This window comes from Dromaius novaehollandiae, unplaced genomic scaffold (genome assembly GCF_036370855.1).
Source record: "Dromaius novaehollandiae isolate bDroNov1 unplaced genomic scaffold, bDroNov1.hap1 HAP1_SCAFFOLD_31, whole genome shotgun sequence".
Classification (NCBI taxonomy): Eukaryota; Metazoa; Chordata; class Aves; order Casuariiformes; family Dromaiidae; genus Dromaius; species Dromaius novaehollandiae.
Window position 1 is genome coordinate 3,724,720 of NW_026991289.1, and position 23,468 is coordinate 3,748,187.

General features: G+C 54.7%; 1 long non-coding RNA gene across 1 annotated transcript; it reads right to left on the reverse strand.

The window, feature by feature from the left end:
- Positions 1-16,408: 16,408 nt before the first annotated feature.
- Positions 16,409-22,725, reverse strand: LOC135325527 (uncharacterized). The gene is made up of 2 exons (XR_010386451.1): positions 22,422-22,725; positions 16,409-17,205 (listed from the first exon to the last, which is right to left on the reverse strand). It is a non-coding gene; the product is annotated as an uncharacterized LOC135325527 (long non-coding RNA).
- Between the last annotated feature and the right edge of the window lie 743 nt (positions 22,726-23,468).

Genomic DNA, 23,468 nt, shown 5'->3' on the forward strand with positions numbered 1-23,468 from the left:
TGGGTTCAGAAGACCCCTCCAGGAACCTCACTAGTATCACCCTGAAGCCAGAGAGAGAGACTTACCATGTCAAGGGCTGTGAAGATTTCTCCCAGAATGAGCTCTCTTCTGTCCTTGCACTCCACAATGCCTTTCACTTCTCTCTGTCTTCTCTCATCTTATGTCAGCAGCAGCAGCAGGCAGTGCCCAGAGCCCTGCTGCTCTTTGCAGAGGAGCTGCTCTTGGACAGATCTGTCTCTCAACAGTGCTGCCAGGTTGCCATGAGCTCCCTCTGTCCCTGGAGCCTGGCCCTGCTCAGGAGCAGAGGCCCAGCTGAACATGTGACTTTCTCTGCCCCCCTGGGCTCCCTCGAGATTTTCCTGGGGCTCCGAGGCTGACAGCTCCTGAGGGGCAGCAGGGTCCCTTCTGGGAAATGCTCTTGGAAGTGTGCTAACCACCTACAGTCCCTCTCTGGATTGTGGAGAGAGACTGATTTCAGCAGTGTGCTTTATCCTGTCAGAGGACAGAGGTGGACAGGAGTGGAAACGTTCCCCTCTGTCAAGCCCTATTCCTGTCCCATTACCAGCAGGAGACCTAGACAGTGACAGGGAGGGCTTCCTTTCCCCTGTATAGGGCAGCGATTCAGAGGAGGAAATGCAGGTGTTTAATCTCAGCTGAGAAGGCCTTGGGCAGAAGGGGGATCCAGCTCCCTCCCAGGCATGCCACAAACCCATAGGAGGTGGGCTTCCTTGTGCCTCAGTTCAGGCGTGCACAGAAGAGGTGCCTGCATGCAAGCCCCTTGTCTGAGCTCCCACGATAAGCAGTAGGGATGGAGCAGGGAGTCAGCAGCTCGCACTCAAACCCCTGGTGACGGCTGAGGTCCCAGCCTGTGCTCTCAAACCCTGACAGTTCTCCTCTTCCTGAACCTTCTCACCCAATGATATGAACAGTGAACATGCTAACGATGTCCGCAGTGTGGCTCAGTCCCCAGGGACCTTTTCAGCAGCAGCTCATCCTCTGACATCCTCTTCACCTCTGTCACAGGCCCCAAAGTGCTTTGGAGTCATCTGCAGCAGCAAAGCCCTCTTCTACTAGGGCTGCATGGTCCAGCTGGGTTTCTCTCTGGCTTTGGGGACTGCAGGGCTTGCTCTCTTCATCAGCACCTTGTTTCAACATCCCATTGCCATGCGCCACCCACTCCAGCATGTCTCTGCTATGAAGCAAAGCCTTTGCTTATGTGACATCCTGGGCACTCAGTAGCAGGTTTCCCTGTCATAAGGCTGCACTTGGCCCGGGTGCCACAGCTGAGTACAAATGCTCTCAGGCTTGGGGAACAGGCAAGAGGAGCTGGAGCTCTGCCTGCTGTCACAGAATTGTGGCATTGTTGGAGTAGCTGCTGAGACATGGTGGGACAGCTTGCATGGTGACAGAGCTGCAACTGATGGCTACAAGTTCTTCAGGAGAGATCAGGAGGGAAGGTGAGGAGGGAGGATGTCCTTTGTGTGAAGAGGAAGCTCAGCTGTATGGAGCTCTTCCATGGCATGGGCAAAGGGAGGCAGCCCTGAAGGGCAGAGGAGCTCAGGGGTTTGGACAACAGAAACCTGCTGAAGATGTGCAAGGAGAAGTGGCAAGGTGTGCACAGGGCGCAGAAAAACTCCATGCCAAAATATTCACCTATGGTCCCTCTCTAAACAGAGGACAGAAACCCATTGCAGCATTGCAATTTGTCTCATCAGAGGATGGTTATCTGTGAGAGGTGGAAAAGTCCCTCTCTGGAAGGCCCTATTCCCATCTCTTAATGAGGCAGGACACCTAGATGGGGACAAGAAAGGAGCTCACTGACACATGGCTCAGATATTGGTTCAGATGAGTCAGTCTAGGCATCTTATGCCAGTTTAGAAGCCTCTGGGCTGGAGTGGGATTCAGCAAACTCCTGTGAACTCCACAAGCACGCCGCAGGTGGGATTCCCCTTGCCCAAGCTGAAGTGAGCACAACAGAGGTGTCTGCATGGGAACTCCTTGTCTAAGCTCCCACTGTAATCGCTGGAGATGGAGGGTGGGAGTCAGTTGCCCATAAACAAGCACCTGGTGACATTAGAAGAGACAGAGGTGGTCCAAGACATGTGCCAGTGTCTGCTTGCTCTGATGGAGCAACTAAGAGCAAGATCCTCCTTGAGCACTAGGTGGGGACCAGGTGGGGAATTTCCTTGGCCATCTCCAGTGACCCTAGATGCCTAATACTGCTAGAGCACCACTCTCTGTGGAGTTGAGACACGTGGGGATCCCTGCAGTGCAAAATCCTAATGTAATTCAGTGCAGACTCTTGATTTAATGACATAGAAATAGGCTGGCAGGGCCATGTCGGATGCCTGGGGTGTCCAGCACAACTGCATTTTTCTAGCAGATACAGCATGGGACCCACAGGAAAGCCATGGCTTTTTGGAGTGCTGCTGGGCAAGTGCCCCAGGGCATCTCTGATTTCTTACCTGTGCCCAGACAAATGAATCTTTCCTCTGCCTTTACGCACAGCCTGTACTGTCCACATCCAAGTGTGCTGTGCAAATGGGAGGCACAGCACACCAAAGTCTCCGCTGTAGTCTCAGGACTCTCAAACCCTTCTTGCTCTCCTCCCTCTGAACCTCTTCTCGCCCCTGGACAATATGAGCAGGGATTGTGCTAATGATGACCTCAGGGTGGATCACAGGCTGCCCAGGCCCAGGGACTTCTTCGGTGGCACCTTGTCCTGCCAGGAGATCAGTTCACCTCTGCCACAGGCCCCAAGGTGCTGCAGAGTCAGCTCAGCCAGCAAACCCCTCTCCTGGCATTCCTGCATGGCCCAGCTCCGTTTCTCCCTGGCCTTGGGCACTGCAGGGTTTTCCCTCTTAGTGGGAAGCTCCTTTCATACCTCAGCTCTCGGGCAATAAGGCAGCATGCAGGAAGTGAATTGGAGGGAGAGGCAGCAAAGCAGGAATTTAGAAGTATTGTCCAGCAGATCAGAGTTGGTGTTAGGGAAGCCAGAGCTCCCCTAGGACTGACACTTGCAGGGGACATCAAGGACATGGAGAAAAGCTGCTACTACTTCAGCTGCAGTAAAAGAATAACAAGGAAAATATTGGCTCACTGCTGGATTGGGCAGGGAATCTAGTAACAGCAGCTGCAGGTAGGTCTGAGGAACTAAGTGCCTTCTTGGCTTCAGTCTTCACCAACAAGGTCTCCCAGGCTGTTGTGCCTAGGGTCAAGACTCCTGAGGAGAAAACCAACCTGCAGTGCATAGGTCTTGAGTGTGGGATGGCTTGCCAGAACTCAGTCCATACAAGTCTCTGGGATTGGATGGCTGGCATCCATGGACATGGAGAGAGCTGGCTGCTATGACAGCAAGGCTGCTCTCTGTCATCTTTGAAAGGTTGTGGAGAGCAGGGGAGGTCCAAAGGAAAACAACAACAGCAACAACGAAAGGTGGAAGAGCGCTGAGTGAGGGATTACTTGGAAGAACTCAACCCATACTAGTCCACGGGACTGGATGGGCTGCATCCGAGGACATTTAGAGGGCTGGCTGCTATCACAACAGGGCCAGTCTCTACCATCTCTGAAAGGCTGCGGAGATCAGGGGAGGTCCCAATGACCAGAAAAAGGAGTATGTTGTGCCCATCTTCAAAAAAAGCCACAAGGACAACCTGGGGAGCTGCAGGCCACTCAGCCTCACTTTGGTGAGGAGTGTGTCATGGAGTCAGTCCTCTCACATCACACTTCTGGGCACATGAAGGAGAAGAAGGTGCCTGGGAGCAGTCAGCATGGATTTCCTGAAGGTAAATCATTCCTGAGCAACCTGATTGCCTTCTGTGATAAAAGACCTGTACTTGCAGAGGAGAGCAGAGTAGTGGATGTTATTTACCATGATTTTAGCAAGGTGTTTGACACTGTCTCACATTATCTTCTTGTATACAAGTAAGTGTGACAACACACTGCGTAGAGAACTGGGTGGGTAAAAAGCTGGTTGGATGATCACGCTCAGAGGGTTTTTGTGAATGGGTGGTGCTTTACCTGGAAGCCAGTGACAAGTGGAGTACGCAGGGGTCTATACCGGGATCTGTCCACGTTCATCAGTGACCTGGAAGACACAACTCTCAACACACTTCTTTCCACGCCGCCCCACCCCCGCCAAAAAAAAAATCGGTGGTATTATACTATTACAGAAAAAAAAAAAGGGAGGTTAGAAGAAAGGCATGAGCTGCAGTCAAGCTAATGCAGAGCCACCTCCTGGGAGATACAGAGACTTAGGAGGAGATGAAAACCACAGTCTGAATCCCACTGAGACCAGCTGGAGCTCTTGCTGTGGAGAGAGAGGTTTATGAGCAGCGTCTTCCAGCTCCTTCAGCAACCTCCTGACTGTTGAATTTGGAATGGAAGCTATGGGCACGCACAACGTCATCATCTGATGTCACTCAATCTAAAACAAATGTGGATGTTCAGACAGAATAGGAAGCATATTAAAACCAGGCCACCTCCTTACCATGAGTTCCACCTACCCCTCTGACTTGAGTCAATGAATCCCATGAGATTAAAGAAGTGAAAAGGTCCCTGTGTGCATCTTTCTTCAGGGGATGTGGTGCGAACAAACAGAGCTGACAGGCCCAGGGTTGCCAGAGCTGCCAACTTCTCCAGAGCATGTATTCCTGCAGGCTCCAGGGGAGACCTTTGCCTGTATGCTGGCTCTCCAGCCATTTAGAGCCCTGGCCTGTACCGTGCTGGTGGCAATCACCATTTCTAGAACAATAATCAGAAAACAAGAAGTTTGAAAAGAAAGTTACCAAGGCCAACAGATGGTTTTTTTCTTTCTTTTCATCCTTCCCCCCACTTTTATTGTTATTGTTGTTGTTGTTGTTAATGCTCTCCATACTCCAACAAGTAGTAAGCTGTTCTGTGATCAGGACAACTACCAAAGCCCATTTTCTTGCTGGCTCGTGCCACACCTCCCCTAAGCAATCCTGCCCATCCCCACCATGGCTGCTGGTCCCCACCATGCTGGCTGGGCAGGTGATGGTTCTCACATCACACATGGGCATTGGCCCCCAAATGCACGCAGGGCAAGGGGTCAGTTAGCTGATATGGGGGAGAATTACAACCTTCTCTCTCAGCACACACCTGTCGGGATCGCTTCCTCACCCAGACATTCATTTTCATGATGCCTAGAGTTCAAAAATATTCAGATCTCTACATTTGTCATGTTCAGCTGAAATTGGTCAACAGGTAGCAAGGAAGGTGGGAAGGGAGAAAAGAGCAGAACAGCATTTTTAGAAAAAACATTAACATGAGCATTGAAACACAGGAATTATATCTAAAGAACTGCAAAATGGATGGGTAAGGTTACAGCATTATCCTAAGTAAGATACTGATTTTGTTCAGTCATTGCCATGGTTTCACCTTTCCTTGTGTGCTGTCTTCTAACCCCGGTTGCAAATAAACTTTCTAGTGATCTCACTGTAGTGTTACAAAACACATTTGTGGACAGCATTTCTTTTAACAGTCCTGAAAGCCTGAAAGGCAAAGAGGGCTACACAATTCTATGCAGATCTTTTGTCTAAAAAGATAGACAGCACATTTCTTTGGTCTTGAGTCACTCAAGGAAAAGCATGGATTGAATCAACACACCCAAATCTTTTGTGGACCATTTTGGTCGAGGAAAAGGAGGCTGAGTCCTTCAACTTGATCAGTAAGAACGACGTCCTGTATGGGAACTCTAGTACCGAGTTTCAGCTTCATGCTTACTTCTCCCATGGACTGATATACAAACTCCCCGACAAACTTTTCTTTACTCTCTCCTCTCCCAGCCCTCACTCTTACAACAGCCAAGGCTGTTTACAAGGACCCAGCAGTCTGAATCCAAAGGACACAGACATTTACCTGTTGCAGTTAAGAAATGTTTCCTTTTGTCCAGCAGGCAATGCCAGTAGGCATTGATGTGGCAATTCAGCCTCAGAACCCTGAAAGTGATTCCTCATCACTATACATTGCATTCTCCTTTAAAATATGATTTATACAACCCAGAAGACAAGAGATGTTGGTTAACTTCCCTGGATAGTCCCTATGCCTCACTTGCCCTAGTACGGCTTCCAAAGTAGAGCTGAAATACATTCCCTTGCATTTTGTGATTTAATGTCTTCATCCTACCACAGAACACAGGAGACTGCACAAGTCTCTGCAAAGCTCTCCTGAATATTGGCTCAATGTATTTCTCCAGTGGTGAAAACACCTATTCTCCCAAGGGGAAAAAAAAAAAAAAAAAAAAAAGATGATGATCAGGAATGCCTTCTGTAGTTCCTAGACATGTAAAGAAAATACAATATATGTATATATGTACGTACACATATATGTGTGAATATGTATGTATGTGTGTATTTATTTTATATATGTATATATTTAATGACAGAGCACTTGTGTAGAACTCCCCACACAACTGCAGGAACTGTGGTTTCGTAGCTCTGTGCTGCGTGCGGTTCATTTCTACCAGCTGATAAGTGTTTCTAAATGCAACAGCCGCCTCTTTCTTTCAGTGTCCAAAAAAGTCCCAAAGAAGCCAACCAAATCCCTGCTTGCATGAACTCAGGGATGAGTCTATTCAGTGGAGTCCAGGCACCCTGCTGGACCCACAGCATCGGGAGCTCGGCACGAGCCCCCTGCCCAGCGCAGCCTGGAGGCAGCTCAGGCCTCCCTGGAGAGCCCCAGCCCAGCAGGGAACAGCCCTGCAAGGCCAGCGCATTTCTGGTGCCGAGGTCAATGCCAGGGTTCAGGGCAGGCGTTTGAGCACCAGCCCCTGGTTTTGAGGTGTTTCAACCCCCAAGGTCTCACCTGTCGTTGTCGCGAAGGCTCCTGGGATTTGTCCTCTGTCTGCCCAGCCTGTGGGAGAGCAAGACGGAGCAGACACGAGAGGGTGAGCGATGGCGGGGCCCAACGAGGGATCTCCAACCCCGCGTGGTCAACGGGGCGCTGGAGGCTGCGGGGACGGAGCAGACGCACTTCCACGGGAAGCTCCGTCCTGCAGGAGCACCCGGCCTCCCAGGCCACCTCCCGACCTCGGCTTGGTGACCTTTTCCCACGGCTTCGCCTCCTACCTGGCCGGCTGCACCACAATCCAGGGAGCCAGAGACTGGCACGCGGGGCATCTGCGCCTGCCCTGCTGGGTGCGATGTCTCCTGGAAGAGGACAGGAACCAAGGTTGGGTTCCTCCACCATAGGGCTGCTCCTGTTCCCGGCGAGCTAGTGCCATCAAGTGGCAGCAAAGCTAATTACAGCCCTATCAGAGCCCACCATCACTCTCACATTGGCCATGGGAGCTGCTGGAGCTACAGATGATGTTTGATGGGCACCTCTGACAGGGAGGTGAGATCCCATCACCTGGTTCAACATGTATGTCTTGCTGGGAACTCACTGCAGTGGAGCTTTAACCTAATTTCAGACACCGTCATGGCAAATACGTACAATCGAGCTCGTCACCCTCGGTTTCTTCTGCAGCCAGCAGAAAAAGACGTTTTGAAGGTTCTGCTTCTGTCTGAAAAGACTTGGGCACCAGCCTTCCCTCCTTGGGACATCTCACAGCTTCACCATGCTGGAGGGGAAAGGACGCGAGACACCTACCTCTTCGCAGCACTGCGTGCCACACGCACTTGTCCCTCTCTTCGTCTTTCAAGCTGAGTTTGACTTCCTCTACCATGACACTAAGGTAGATTTCACTGAAGATCTGCTGCTTATCTGCCCCTCTGAGATGGAAGTCCAGGATCTGGTGGAAAGGCAGGAATTGCTCTCAGGAGCTGCTCTTTCATAGCCAGCACAGCAGAAGAAACCAACCCTGTGACCATCCATCATGGTCAAGCTCATCCGCTTGATGGAGGAGCACAAGAAACCAACCCCATGACCATCTGCCATGGTCAAGCTCATCCACTCAATGGAGGAGCAGAAGAAAGCAACTCCATGACTGTCCATCGTGGTCAAGCTCATCTTAGAAGAGTATGGATGAGATGGAAGAGTAGAGGAAACCTTGTCTTAGCATATGTCCCAAAATTTGGATATTTCATGGAAACAAATAGCTTAGGCTCCAGGCGGCAACTCTTGCCCCAACCTTAGACACCGATATTGGGGTGGGATAAACTACATTTTGATGGAAACCGGTCTCCTTGGTTGTGGAGCAACCTGAGATGGTTCTTCCACCTGAGACAGATGCATTTTTAGTAACAGAAGTTGGAGAACCATCACATTCTACCAACCTAAAGGGATCATAGGAAGGAACTGGAGACACAGGCCATTTTCTAGAGGTCACAGCTCATGTTGAGGATGTTTATATAGGGGTTGAGGCTTGCTAACAGCGCAAGAACCGTCGCTCTGCCACGTGATTATTCCACCTGTAAAACGCTCGGCTCTACCACGTGAAGTACCACCGGCCTCAGCTCTTCCCCAAATCCCAGTTACCTTGGGTCGTACGGCTGTGGGTGCGGAGCCAGAAACAACGTAGGACCTCCCGCAGTTGAGAGCTTGGTCAAAGGCGGTTTATCCACCCGGTAGGACATGGACGACTTCTCCCTCTCCGATCGCCTGCAGAAAGTCAAACATGGTCAGCGCCGGGAGAGAAAGATGAGCAAACACGGACGTACATGTAGATCCGGACTCATCAGGCGCCGCCCAGCCCTGGAGGAGCGGTGATGCTTCCACAGTGCGGCACATGCTTGCTGGGATCTCACCTGCTTTATGGAGCGGTCATCGGGGATCAAGTAGAGATGGAGGGTGACAGGTTCCTTCCTGGTGGCGTGGTAGATCAGCACAAGGGAGTGGAGAGGCAAATGGAGAAGCAAAGCCACCTTCCTCCAAAGCACCTCCAGAAAGGAGAAGCTGGCGTCTTCCAGCACTGCGTGGAACGGCTGCACCTCCGCTGGCATCTCCCGGACCAGCTTCCCATCCGCAAAGTGGCCAATTCGCATCTTGGAAGTGTCGTCTTGGCCTGCCGGGAGGAAACGAGGTCTCCTTCGGCCTCCAGAGGCTCCCGCCGAGGGTTTAACCTGTGTGCCCGGAGCGGGGACTCCCAGACCTCGGCTTTGGAGGAAGAGGAGGACAGAGCAGGAGGTGCGGGACAGCACAAAGCCAGGGCAAAGCCGCGGCCCGGCTGCTCCACCTCTGAGGCACACGAAGTGTGGCAGGTAGACGGCACCCACGGCGCCAGCCGGCTCCGCCCGGATGTTGAACAACGGGCCGACGAAGGTCCATCTCTCCGCGTCGGCTCCCTGCAGGTGCTGCTGCCAGGAGCCGTACTCGTAGCTCAGGGTAACCACCGCCTTCACGTCGAAGCACAGATAGGTCTCAGCGCACCAAAACGAGCTGGCACCAGGGAGGGAAATTCTGCGCGGCAAAGAGGAGAGCTGGATCAGGGAACGGTCAGCAGGTCTAGCTTGGACCCATGATGGAGTTAACATCCTGCACGAGCAGCGCTTAAAACCTGCCTCCTAGAGAGGCCAAAAGCTCTCAGATAACAGCAGCCGCTTGGTAGACACCATAAATTCAAGCAGGCTACTCCTACCTCAGTCCCGCCAAGCATTCGGCCATGTTCCCTGAGACGCCCCCAATTTGGAGCCACCACCTCTCACCTGTAGGCTTTCTTGCCACCCTCATCTCAAATGATCTCTGGCACAGTCGCTTCTGGGAGACACTGGAGAGAGGAACGAGGTGCCGTGGGAGAAGAGCTTGGTAGTTTTGGAGCCAAGGAGGTGAGAGGGACCAAAGCCCAGCCTCGTGGTTTGCATCCTTGCGGGAGTATCACGCGCACGGAGATGATCCCCAAAATTCAGTGCAAGGAAGGAAAGGCAGAGCAGACGGAGAAGATGCATCACACCGTTCTCCATCACCAGCTCAGCAAACGGGCAGGAAAAATTAAAAAGCAGGCAGAAAAAATGAAAAAACCCATCTCAAGCCCATCCCAGCAGGTCCCCAGAGACCCAAGGTGGATGCACGTCTCTCCCACCATGCAGCCAGGGCTGCCCAGGCATCTAACCCTGGGCGAGGTGACTCTTGGGGACAACGGAGAGGGACGCCGGAGATAAGGAGCTCCCACCTTGTCCCTCTGACAGCGGCCACAGCTGTCCTCCTCCCTGCGTCGGGCCACCAGGGAAACATCTGTCACGGAAATAGCAGAAGAAATAAATCCCAGACGGCTTTCGAGGCTCTTCAGGGTGTTGTGAGGCAATGGTAACTGCATGCTAGAGCAGCTGCACTCTCGCTCGCGGTGTGCGACGCTACAGCGTGATCCCGTTTGACCTCGTTTCAACCAAGATCAGACCTGGACCATCCTCCTCCCCCCGGCTGAAGGTTGGGTGAGTTGCGTCCCGCCGTTGGTCCCACCAGGGCTGAGCCTCGGTGAAAGGCAGCTCCCCGTTTCAGCAAAATTCAGTGCGCCGGCAACGGGACACGAAGCCCCCGAAACGCCCGTGAAACCTCCCTGCGGACAAGCTCAGCGCCACTCACCGGGATCAGATGAGTCCTCCTCGGAGCTGGATGAAAAGCCAAACCTGGACATCACTGAAGAGACACGAGAATAGGTTAAAAGACACAAAAGAAAGACGATGAGCGACACGGAGCCTCAGCGGAGGTCGGAAACATAACCTCGCTCACCCATCAGCGCAGCATCTTGCTGCACCCAGGACACAACTTCAGCTCGTCCGTGGGTTTCTGGAGGAGAAAGAGAGGGAAAAGTCCTCAAAATCTGGAGCCCGGATCAGCTCTCCGCTAAACTGCCGGCTGTGGGCAGGAGCCAGGCTGCCCCATTCCCCGTCGCAAGCGGGAGGGACTTTGTGCCATCTCAGAAGGGTTCAGGACCCAGCTGGATCAAGCCCTGCTTCGAGCAGGTTGGGCCAGAGACCTCCCAAGGTCCCAGCCGAGTTGGATTGTCCCCGCGTTCCCACAACGCTATGGCTGAAACCACCACAACACCCCGTCCCCAAGCGGATGAAAACGGGACCGACCTGCTTCTCTTGCTGCCATCAGAGAAAAGCCACGATTGTTGCTTCTGCTCATTTCTGGAAGGAGACGCAGAGAGGAAACCGGTGGCAGCGCGACGTGGGACGAGGACCCCAACCCAAGAGGACACCCTTAACCCCCCCTCCAACCTCTGCCCCAGGGAGGGGGTGCAAGGAAAGAGGACCAGGTTTCACACCCATTATTTCTGCCACGCTTTCGGCTTGGGAAGTCCCAGCTCCTTCTCCAAGTGACCTAGGCCAAACCGAGCCGCGGCTCCAGGGCGTTTCATTCCTCGGAAAACGCACGTGCAAGGAGGTGGACGTCACTTGTTGGGACAAAGCCAGGAGGAGAAAGGTAGTTGCTCCAACTAGGAGAGTCCAAGCAGCTCTTCCGCACCCTCAGGAGTCAAAAAGAACCAAAAACGGGGCCAGACTGAGCACCAGAAGTAGTAAAAACATGATCTTGGAGCAACTCAGCTGGTAGATCGCATCCTTGTTGGCTGAGAGTCCATAGAGACGCATTGAAGGGACAACGTGTTGGAGGCTTCATGTGTCCAAGGGACCACGTGTCCGAGGGACCACACGTACTTCGGAAACGGAGGAGCCCACCAAGACCCGACAGAGATGACTGACTGGAAGGGGAAGGACGAGGCAGTACTGGGAGCTGGAAGGAGTTTTGGTGTCTAAAGCTGGGGCTGAATCCCACCGCAAGGGTTGGAGGGGCCAAATCCCACCACGAGTGCTGGAGGAGCTGAATCTCCCCTGGGAAGCAGGAGGAGATAAAACCTACCCAGAAACTTGGAGAGGGCAAATCCTACCTGAAGAGTTGAAGAAGATAAATGTCACCTAAAAAATCAAGTATGAATCCCACCAGGAGAATTGGAGATGAATCCCACCTGGAGAACTGGAAGAGAAGGAAAATCTCACCTGAGAAATCAAATATGAATCCTACCAGGAGGATTAGAAAAGGCAAATCCCACCTGGAGAGTTGGAGGAGGAGATAAATCCCACCTGGAAGAACAGGTGTGAATCCCACCAGGAGAGCTGAAGAAGCCAAATCCCACCTGGAGAGCCAGAGGAGAAGGAAGATCTCACCTGGAAAGACAGAGGAGGTTGGATGAGGTCAATCCCACTCCAAAAGTTGCGTGAGGTCAATCCCACTGCAAAGGTTGGATGACATCGATCCCGCCCTGAAGGCTGGATGAGCTGAATCCCACCAAGAACACTGGAAAAGCTGAATCCTCCCAGGCAAGTTGGAGAAGGTCAATCCCACCCAGAAAACAGGACAAGGACAATCCAACCGGGAAAATCAGAAGGAGTCAATCCCAACTGGAGAGCTGCAGGAGCTGAAACTCACCCAGAAGGCTGGAAAAGGTCGATCCCACCACAAAAGCCGGCCGAGATCAATCCCACCTGGCAAATTAGAAAAGCTCAGTCCCGGCCCAAAAGCTGGATGGGATCAAGCCCACCTAGAAGGCTGGATGAGATCAAGGCCACCTAGAAGGTTGAATGAGGTCAAGCCCACCTAGAAGACTGGATGGGATCAAGCCCACCTAGAAGGTTGGAGAAGGTCAAGCCCGCCCCAAAAGTCGATGGAGTCACTGTCACCAGGGAGACGGAAAAGGCCGTTCCCACCCCAAAAGCTGGGGGAGGTCGGGGCCACCAGGGAGATCAAACGAGGCCATTTCCACCCAAATGTTGAAGAGGTCAGTGCATTGCTTGCACAACCCTGGCCCTCGCACCCCCGTCCCTCACACACCCCATTCCTTGCACACCCTGTCCCTAGTGTACGCCAATCACTCGTGCACCCCTGTCCCTCACACACCCGTCCCTCGCACAACCTATCCTTCGCACACCCTGTCCCTCACACACCCTGTCCCTAGTGTCCCCCAATCCCCCTCACACCCCGTCCTTCACACCCCCGTCCCTCGGGCACCATGTCACCCCGGTCCCTCTCACTCCCATCCCTCACACCCCTGTCACCCGGTCCCTCGCACCCCCGGTCCCTCGCACCCCCATCACCTCATCCCTCACACACCCATCCCTCGCACACCCTCAACCCCGTCCCTTGCACCCCTGTCCCTTGGGCACCATGTCACCCCGTCCCTCACACACCCATCACCCTGTCCCTCGCACCCCCGTCACCCCATCCCTCGCACCCCCGTCGCACCCTCGTCGTTGTCGTTGTCGCCGCCACCGCCGCCGCCCCGGAGCCGCTTTCGCTTGGAGCTGCTTTCGCTTTTGCTCCTGCCGGAACTGGAACCCGGCGGCCGCTCGGGGTGGGGGGGTGCATGGTGCTGCCCCATGGCTGCCCCACATCAGCCCCACAGCACTGCCCCACGCACATGCCAGCCCCACGGCAGGGCCCCATGGCAGCCCCACGGCACTGCACCACGTGCACACCAGCCGCACAGCAGCCCCACGGGAGCTGCGTGGCAGCCCCACGGCCACCCCATGGCCACCCCATGGCATCCCCACATCAGCCCCACGGCGCTGCCCCACATGCACACCAGTCCCTCAGCAGCCCCACAGCAGAGCCCCACGGCACTGCCCCCCTGCACACGCCAGCCCCACACACATACCGGCCCCACAGCGCTGCCCCACGGCAGCCCCACGGCCCTGCCCCACGCACAGGCCAGCCCCACGGCAGGGCCCCATGGCAGCCCCACGGCACTGCACCACGTGCACACCAGCCGCACAGCAGCCCCACGGGAGCTGCGTGGCAGCCCCACGGCCACCCCATGGCCACCCCATGGCATCCCCACATCAGCCCCACGGCGCTGCCCCACATGCACACCAGTCCCTCAGCAGCCCCACAGCAGAGCCCCACGGCACTGCCCCCCTGCACACGCCAGCCCCACACACATACCGGCCCCACAGCGCTGCCCCACGGCAGCCCCACGGCCCTGCCCCACGCACAGGCCAGCCCCACGGCAGCCCAAGGCAGGGCCCCATGGCAGCCCCACAGCAGGGCCCCACAGCAGCCCCCCACACACGCCAGCCCCACGTCAGGACCCCACAGCAGCCCCATGCACACAGCAGCCCCACGGCGCTGCCCCACGGCCACCCCACGCACACACCAGCCCCACAGCAGGGCCCCACAGCAGCCCCCTGCACACGCCAGCCCCATGGCAGGACCCCACAGCAGCCCCACGCACACGGCCGCCCCACGCACACACCAGCCCCACAGCAGGGCCCCATGGCAGCCCGGCGGCACACGTGTGCAAGGCAGCTGCACGGCGATGCCGGGTGGGGGGGGCACACGTGTGTGTAGGGGGGCGGGGGCCAGCAGGGCCATGTGTCCCCCGTCCCCTCCCCCCAGGGACCCAGGCGTCCAGGACCCCCCTCCCCCAGGTGCCATGGGGATCCCCCCCCAGGGGACCCGATCCCGATCCCCTCCCCCCCCAGGGACCCAGGTGTCCGGGACCCCCCCCCCGCCAGGTGCCATGGGGATTCCCCCCCCAGGACCCAGGCGTCCGGGGCCCCCCCGTCAGGTGCCCAGGGGATCCCCATCCCCCCGCAGGGACCTAGGCGTCCGGGACCCCCCCAGGGGCCCAGGCGTCCGAGCACCTCCCCTCCCCCCACACGGGGCGCCCGGCCGTTGCCTCAGGGCCGGCTCGGACGCCTGGGTCCCCCCCGCCGGGAACTACAACTCCCAGCAGGCAGTGCGGCCGCCGCGCCCCCCCCTTCCCGGCGTCCCACGCGGGTGCTGAGGCGGCGGTGCGTCTGCGGGGAGGGGGCGGGCGTTGGGGGGGCGCGTGCACGGATTGGGCGGGCGCTGAGGCGGCGGCGGCGGGGGCGCGGGGGAGCTGCCGCCGCCGCCGCCACCCTACGCGGCCTGGGCCCCCGCCGAGCTGCAGGCCACGCTGGCCGACATCGGCGCCCCCGCGCAGGGTCTGGGGGGGGGACGGGACCGGGACGGGGGGGCAGGGATGGGGGGTGTTTGGGCACAGGGAGGGGGTTTAGGGACAGACCCTGGGGGCTACTTGGGGACGGGGGGGGACAGGGATAGGGATGGGAGGGGACAGGGATGGGGGGGAATTTGGGGACAGGGATGGGGGGGTTGGGGATAGGGATGGAGGGGAATTTGGGGACAATTATGGGAGGGGATAGGGATGGGGGGGGTTAGGAACAGGCCCTGGGGGCCATTTGGGAACAGGGATGGAGGGATGGGGGGGTTTTGGGGATGGGGGGTAGGGATAGGCCCTGGGGGCTATTTGGGGATGGGGTGGGGGGACAGGGATAGGGAGGTTTGGGGGATGGGGGAGTATTTGGGGATTAGGGGTTTGGGGACAGGGATGAGGGGATATTTGGGGATGGGAGGGGGTTAGGGACAAGTCCTGGGGGCTATTTGGGGACAGGGAGGGGGGTTGGGGACAGGCATGGGGGGGACAGGGATGAGGGGGCTATTTGGGGAGGAGGGGGGTTAGGGACAGGCCCTGGGGGCTATTTGGGGATGGGGGGGGGACAGGGGGTTGGGGACAGGGAGGGGGAGCTATTTAGGGACTGTGGTGGATTGATTCACGGACTCCGATGTGCTGGATCACAATCAACTTTATTCAAGCAAGCAAGCCCTTTACATGAGCTCTAGCCCGGATCGGTACTTTCCCGAAGGTCACATTCCCATCATCACTCCTTACTCCGCGCGGCTACTACCTTATCTACATAGTGCTATTTATTCCTCCCAAGGCTTTAGGCTCCTTAACTCTATCTTGTCCAATCCCTCGCTCTCTGCCCCTACATCTCCCCCTTTTTTATTTTCTAAACTAAATATTGCCAGTGCAGTGTGTATTTGTACAGCAAGTACTTGATGCAAAGCCCTTCGAGTCGTTCTCTGCATAAGGCTTATTAAGCAGGGGAGATAGATAGCAAGGGCTAGAAATCTTAGCAAGATTACCAATCCACACGCCAGTACCTTCTTAACCCACGACCCCAAACCTAACATCCAGTCCTGTCCCTCAAAAGGGTTCCACTCTGATTCTATCTACAACTTATTAGTAAGGTCGCGTAGTCGCGGTAAGCTTTTATGACCCTGCACGAGGCAGGCAGGTATTGCCAGAAAATGTCCTGAAATGGGCTCATCTTAACTGGCTCTCAGTCCTCGTTTGGTGTTTTGAGGGATGCGTCAACAGGTCGAATCAGCCGTGCAGGCATTCAACGAGGCCCATTACCTGTGGAGACACAAGCATAACCTTTCCCCCATGTTATTAAGTCTACTGGTTCACTCCATTGACCTGTTTCCAGGTTCTTGTAGTGAACCTGAGGCTGTCCTCGCCACGTTGGGCATGAGAAATGCTTATTAACTGCACTTTGGTCTGTATAACGGTTTAAGAGGTTGAGAACATTGTCGCCTTCTGATGCGACACTCTCCCGTTCGCCTGAGACGGCACGGAGGCTCCCCCAGCCTCCGGGCCAATGAGCACTGACACCAATATGAGGATGCTGCAAATGGCGTTTATTGTACGCATGTATTTGCTTATATACCTACAAGCATACTGCTATCTCTACGTCATATCCTTCCTCTTCCTTCCTCTTTCCGTGCCATCGCGAGATCTTCCGATCGCCGTTCCCTACATCTCCCCCTCCCCATGCTTTGACTATGCTATTTGCTTTAAATTGCCGTGTCGCGGGTTAAGCGTTCATAGTGTGGGTGTGGGTGGGACCACCCCTTTTCTAGCAGTTGTCTTACCAAGCATCTAAACACTAGTCTACATACTAATATACCTAGCACGAGCATCAGTAGCAGGTGCAACTCTTCTATTAGTAATTGCCTGGCCCATGGTCCTAGCCCAAGCCAATTACCACTACTGAACCCAGAAGGTCAAGCTCTTGTGGGTCCCAGGGCAATGACGCATTCAGCGTGTCAATGCTCTCTCAGCTTTGGTAGGTCTACGGTCAAATTCAATGGGACCCCTATTAAGCATGTCTTAAAAGGGCTGCCCCGCACCCACCAACGTCAGGCAAAATTGCTTATTTCCTGTCCGGTTTGCCAGGTGAGCCATAGATTGTTACTACCCCATTTCGCTAACATTGGTTCGCCTTTCACCCCTTGGAGTTCCAGTCCCAGCATCACTACGAGGAGAGCTACTTGGGTTGCTCCCCCTGCCATCTTCTCGGGTTTTCTGGTTACGCGTTCTTCTTGTGGTTTCACGCGCCTTTTCTCATCTGTTCTTCTTCTCCTGTCTGTTGTCTTTGCTGCTAGAAGGGATCATCGGCTTTTCAGGGTGGTCCTCCCCTGCAATAAAACTCAGACATTCATTAATTCACCTGACTCTCTGCTTCCTGTCTTGTCCTTGCCCTGAGGTCTGGGCGTACCCACTTCATAGGGACCCATCTTACCATTTCTCCCTGCCTGACCGCTGCATACCCTCGTCCTTGGGTTACCAGCTGCCACCCCTCTTCCCATTCCCCTTTTTCCGGGATTCGAACCTTTACGTCTGGTCCCTCGTGCATCGCTCGGACCACCCAATGCTTTTCCGCTGGCGTCTTGTTCTCCTCCCCCCTGATGAACTGATTCAGACCGAATAAGGCGCGCATAATTATTTCTGATTGTTTGTGCGCGGGGATTCTTTGTGTATATCCTTCCCCCTCCCCAAGAATCTCGATCCTTTGCTTTAAAGTGCGGTTTGCTCGCTCGACAATGTCTTGACCTGTGCTATTATAGGCAATACCATGCACTAGCTTAATTCCCCACCGTACGGCCCATTCTCTCGTGCTTTGCGCTGTGAAACACGTGCCGTTGTCTGTTTTAATAGTTTCTGGGGCACCCAGCCAGGCCATTGCCGTGTGCCAATGTAACTGTGCCGCCCGCGCTGTGACTCGTTTATGTTGGGTCGCAACGATGATACCGCTGTGTGTGTCTACTGTGACAGCCAGCCAGGGCCGTGGTCGAAGTCGCTGGCACATTGTGAAGTCCGTTTGCCATATTTGGTTTCCTTTCAGCCCCCTGGGGTTGATGCCGGCGCCCCACAGGGGGGTTTTTTGGCAATACGGGCAAGCCGCAACCACTTCACGAGCCGTGGTGAGGGGGATGTTGCAGCTTTTTGCCAGTGCTTTTGCACCAACATGGAGAAGGTCGTGCACCTGCCTTGCTTCTGCGACTGTCCACACACCTTTGGCCGCTTGATCGGCTTTATTGTTGCCTTCTTGGTACACTCCTTGGATTGCCTCATGACTCCGAACATGAATAACAGAGGCAGTGGCCCGCCATTGTTGTAGGGCTTCTTCTAGCATTAGCGCAATGGGCGATCCGGCCCATCCGGGTAATGACATGTTGTGTAACAATTTAAAGACGAACATGGAGTCTGTCACTACATTCAAATGCTCTTCTGGCCACATTTGTAATGCCTGCGCCACAGCTCGGGCCTCTAGATGCTGTACGCTACTGTCCGGCTCGCTGATCTTCACTCGGTGCCATTGGGCCTTTTGATCTTGCCACACAACAACCGCTGCCCTGGTCACCGATGACGCGTCGGTGAACACTGTGCGCCCTGGTGCAGGTCGCTGTAGCACTCGGGCTTTCAGATGGGGCCGAAGGACGGTGAGGTGTGTATACATCTCCAGCACAGGTGATAATCTGATTGTTCCTGGGAATCCTTCTAAAGCTATTGCTATACTATCTTGTTTCTGGACCACGCTGTCCCATTGATTCCTTTTTACCGGCAGGTAAATGGACTCAGGCTCCTTCGCGAAGTGCCGAACGGTGGTGGTTCGTCCCTTCTGTATCATCTGTGCCAACGCTGTTACGATTGTGACGTATGCCGTACTTATTTGGTTTGACACTATCCACCATACGACTTCCGGACGCTCCGGTGTCCCTTGTCCTAGAACGCCTATGGCTCCTGTTCTTGTAACTGCCACGTACAGATTGATTGGTCTGGCCGGGTCGTATCTCGTTACTCCGCCCTTTGCCATGAGATCTTCTATTTTTCGGAGGGCTTCTAACGCGTTCGGTGTCATCTGCCTCGGTTCCCAGGGTTTGTGGCCCTTGAGCAACTCGAACAGTGGCTCCATCCACTCCTTGGGAATACCTATCAGCCCTCGCAGCCATTGGAGAGCTCCAACCAATTGTTGTACATCATGCAACGTCCGTATCTCTCTATTGAGCTTTATCGGCTGTGGGACCACAGCTCTGGGGAGGATGGTGGTTCCCAGATAGTCGACAGATTCTCCCCTTTGCGTCTTCGCTTTCCGGACGTACAATCCCGCTTCATTTAGGCAGTTAATTACTGCCTGTTCTGCCTGATCGGTTTCTTGCTGGGTCTCTGCAGCTATTAGGAGGTCGTCCATGTAATGGATGATAAGCGCGCGCGGGAACTGCGCTCTTACCGGCTGCTATACCTTAGCTACTACCGCCTGAAAAATCGTAGGTGAATTTTTTATGCCCTGCAGGAGGACTGTCCATTGATATCGCGCTGCTGGCTCCTGCAGATTCTCTGAGGGCAGTGTGAAGGCAAATTGAGCTTTGTCCTGAGGGGCTAATGGTATAGAGAAAAAGCAATCTTGGATATCCATCACCACCACTGGCCAATTCTTTGGTATTGCTGATGGTAGTGGCAACCCCGGCTGGAGGGCACCCATCGCTTCCATCTGCTGATTTACCGCTCGTAGGGCGTGCAGTAATCGAAATTTAGACTTATCCTTTTTGTGTATCACAAATATAGGAGTGTTCCAGGGACTGTGGCTTTCCTCCAGGTGTCCCTGCTCTAATTCTCTACTTACTATTTGTCGGGCAGCCGCCAATTTGTCCGCTGTCAATGGCCACTGCTCTACCCACACAGGCTCATTGGAGCACCATGTCAGCGGGACAGCAAAATGAGCCCCGAGGAGGTAGGCAGTGGCCCTTACCCTAAATTTGTCAGGTGAAAGCCACTTTGCAATAAGGCATCTCGCCCTAACAATGGTTCCCCTATGGCAGTTATGTACGGCCGCACACGGATGATCTGAGCAGGCCTATCCGGGTCCTCCAATTCAATTGTGATATCGGTTTCAGAAATCATAGCCTCCGCCCTGCCTCCCACTCCATCTAACGAGCTTGCCACTTTTGCTGGCCAACTCGATGGCCACAACCACGAGGGCACACATGTAACATCTGCCCCCGTATCTAGCATCATTATTAAGGGGATGCTAGGAGGACCCGCCCCTGGTGGGCCTATCAGATGCGCTTTCACTCGGGGTCTCTTCTCACACCCTAAGACCAGGGCCACGCGGGGTTTCCCTTCGGAGTTTGGTCGCTGGAGCTGTCCATCAGCGGTGTGTTGTTGTTGACGGGGGCTACTTGAGGCCGGCTCACCGGGGAGGGGTGGCCCCCTAGTTGCCCTCCCCGCTTCTCGTTTCCCGACCGCCGACAATCTCGTGCTCTGTGTCCTGGTTTTCCACAGGCCCAGCATGTAAGGCTCCCCATACCCCTTGTTGGGCGCGCGTAACTTCCCTTATTCGTGCACTGTGCTCTCAAATGGCCCATTCGCCCGCAGCCAAAGCATGGGCCTCCTTTTGGACCTCCTCTAGCTCTAACCTCCGGCATTGCCATAACTGCTGCAGCAATCTGTAGGGCTGTGGTCTTGTCCCGGTGTTCTAATACGTACTTGATCGTCTGCCCTAAACTTGCTCCCTTAGGCGCTGTTCTTAGGATTTCTTTTGTCAACTCGTTGCCCTGCTGTTTGATACATTCCAACATCACTGCTCCTTTTGCAGCGTCTGGTAAAGATGCAAGTTCTACTGCTGCCTGTAGCCTGTCACAAAACTTGTCAAACGGCTCTCCCACTCTCTGCTTCACAGTCGTCCATGGGTCTGCCTGCTGCAGCAGTGGCCCAATATCATCAAAGGCCTTTCGAGATGCTTCTGTTGTCACCAGTATCTCCCGAGGTCTCAGGCCCGCTGCCTGCTGCTGGGGTGTAGCCATGGCCGCATCATTTCCTCTTAACCGCGGTAGGGTGGATTGGCCCAGTGGGTTCTGCGGGTCTGCCTGTGCGGCCATCAACGCCTGCTGTAAGCGCGAGGTCCACGCTTCTTTCCACATAAGGACCATCGTGGGCGATAAAACCAGTCGCGCGAGGGCGCGACAATCCCACGGTATTAGGCCTCCCGCGTGCGCCGCGTCCAGCAACGTCTGTGTCACCGGGTGTCGCAGGCCCTGTTCTTGCACTGCTTTCAATAGCTGTTGTACCGTCTTTGGGTCGAGGGGCATCCATTCCACTGCCCCCCCCCCCCCCCGGGGCAACTCGTACTGGGAAGGCCCCTATTGGCGCACGAAACTTGAGGCCACTCAGGGCACATTCCGTCGCTATCAGTTTCCAGTCTGTTAGGGGAATTTCTTTTCCCCCTCCCGCTTGGGTGAAACCTGCTGTCTCTGATGGCCCTCTTTGTTTAGCTGCTGCCTCTGATGGCCCTCTTTGTTTAGCTGTTGCCTCTAATAGCCCTCTTTGTTTAGCTATTGCCTCTGATAGCCCTCTTTGTTTAGCTGTTTCTTCTTCCAGAGCTGTAAGCAGCATAAACATCTGCTCCATATCTCTTGTAACTTTCCTCCTCCTCTTTTTTTTTTTTTTTTTTTTTTTTTTTTTTCCTTCTCCTTCGCCTCTGACTGCGGCGGGGGAACTCCGCCCTAGTTGCTGCACCTGAGTCTTCAGTCTCCTCCTTCCGCAATGCTGGTCGACGCCCACTCCTCTCTCGGCCAGCGCCATCTTTTCCCGGGTGCGGCACCCTCGGTTTTTCCCCTGCTTCTGGTCTTTCCCCTGCTTCTTCTCTTCTTTCGTCCTCCCACTGCACCCGAATCATGGCCCCCGGTAGCCAGTCTCGGGGATCATCCACTATAAGCGGTCTTTCCTTTTCTTCTGCCTCCTCCACTTTCACCTTGCTTTCTTTTCCTCTACCCGCCTCTGGCTTTTTCATATCTCGGTCTCCACAAAGGTCTCCTGGTTCTCCTAGTTCTCCCCCTTCCATCGCCCTCATTTCTTTCCACGGATACCGCGGCGGAGGCGGAGAAGAGGGCGTTATTGGGTAAGCCTCTGGAGTTTTTGCCTCCCCCTCTCCCCGCTCTGGATCTTGATTAACCGCCTCCTCCTTTATGTCTGTTTCCACACTCTCCGTTTTCACTTCATCCCCTACTATCGCCTCTCCCTCTATCGCCTCCGTTCGCTCCTCTGCGTTCGCTGCTGTCTGTGTTGCCATTTCCGCGGACATGTGTAGCGCCGCGCGGGCAGCCTGCCAGGTCTCAAGCTCCTCCCTAGTCCTTTCTAAAATGATCGTTATATCTCCCCACGTCTTAAGCTCTGCGGCCTTCTTAGTGGCCATAGCTCTCTGAGCAAGTGCTCGAGTGCACTTCTCCCAGTTAGAAGGGGAAAAAATGTCCCCTGTTCTAACTATCGCTCCATCTTTCAGGAGCCGCCCGACGCAGTTCGCAACTGCATCCGCTCTCATAGAGAGCACCCATTCCCGGGCACCCACGCGTACAACCTTAAGTACCGCGTCCATGATCCGGATCCTCTCGACCGCCTGCGGTCCGCCGTCTCAGCTATCACGTCGGGGTCACCACTTGTCGCCTTCTGATGCGACACTCTCCCGTTCGCCTGAGACGGCACGGAGGCTCCCCCAGCCTCCGGGCCAATGAGCACTGACACCAATATGAGGATGCTGCAAATGGCGTTTATTGTACGCATGTATTTGCTTATATACCTACAAGCATACTGCTATCTCTACGTCATATCCTTCCTCTTCCTTCCTCTTTCCGTGCCATCGCGAGATCTTCCGATCGCCGTTCCCTACAGAACATATAAGGCTTTCCAGAGCTGCTCTTGTGGGGAGGCACTGGGGCTATTCCCCCTTTTTAGAGTACGATGGGTATGTTCCACTATTGCCTGGCCAGTTGGGGAATAGGGAATTCCGGTCACGTGAGTGACCCCCAGGTTTGAGGAAATGCCCGCGTTCGTTGTATGCGGGACCATTGTCAGTTTTAATTTGAGTGGGAACCCCCATTGTGGTGAAACAGGCAAGCCAGTGACGACATACATCACGGCTTTTTTCCCCACAATGGGCAATAGCGACAACATAATGGGAAAAGGTATCTACAGAGACATGGACATATTTCAAATTTCTGAATAAGGCATAATGGGTAACGTCTGTCTGTCAAATACTGCAGGGTTGCAGGCCTCGAGGGTTGGTCCCTAAGTAGGGTGGTAACAGGGATACATTTTGGCAATCAGGGCAACTTTGAATAAAGTTTTGGGCCTAGTCCCTTGTGATATGATAAGTTTTTTGTGGCGCTTTTGCATTTTAGTGGAAAAAAAAAATTGTGGGACAATTTAGCCTGCTGATCCAAAGTCCCTTGCTGGGTTCTGCTGAGTTTTCCTCCTTTGTCAGGAATGGGCAATCCTCCTGACATAGTTGGAGCAACTCTTTTTTTTTTTTTTCCTTTAATCACACACTCTCTCTCTCTCACTCTCTGGGAACCGCAGTCACACCCCCCGAGTCTTTAACTGCTAGGACTGCTGTCCCTTCGCAGCG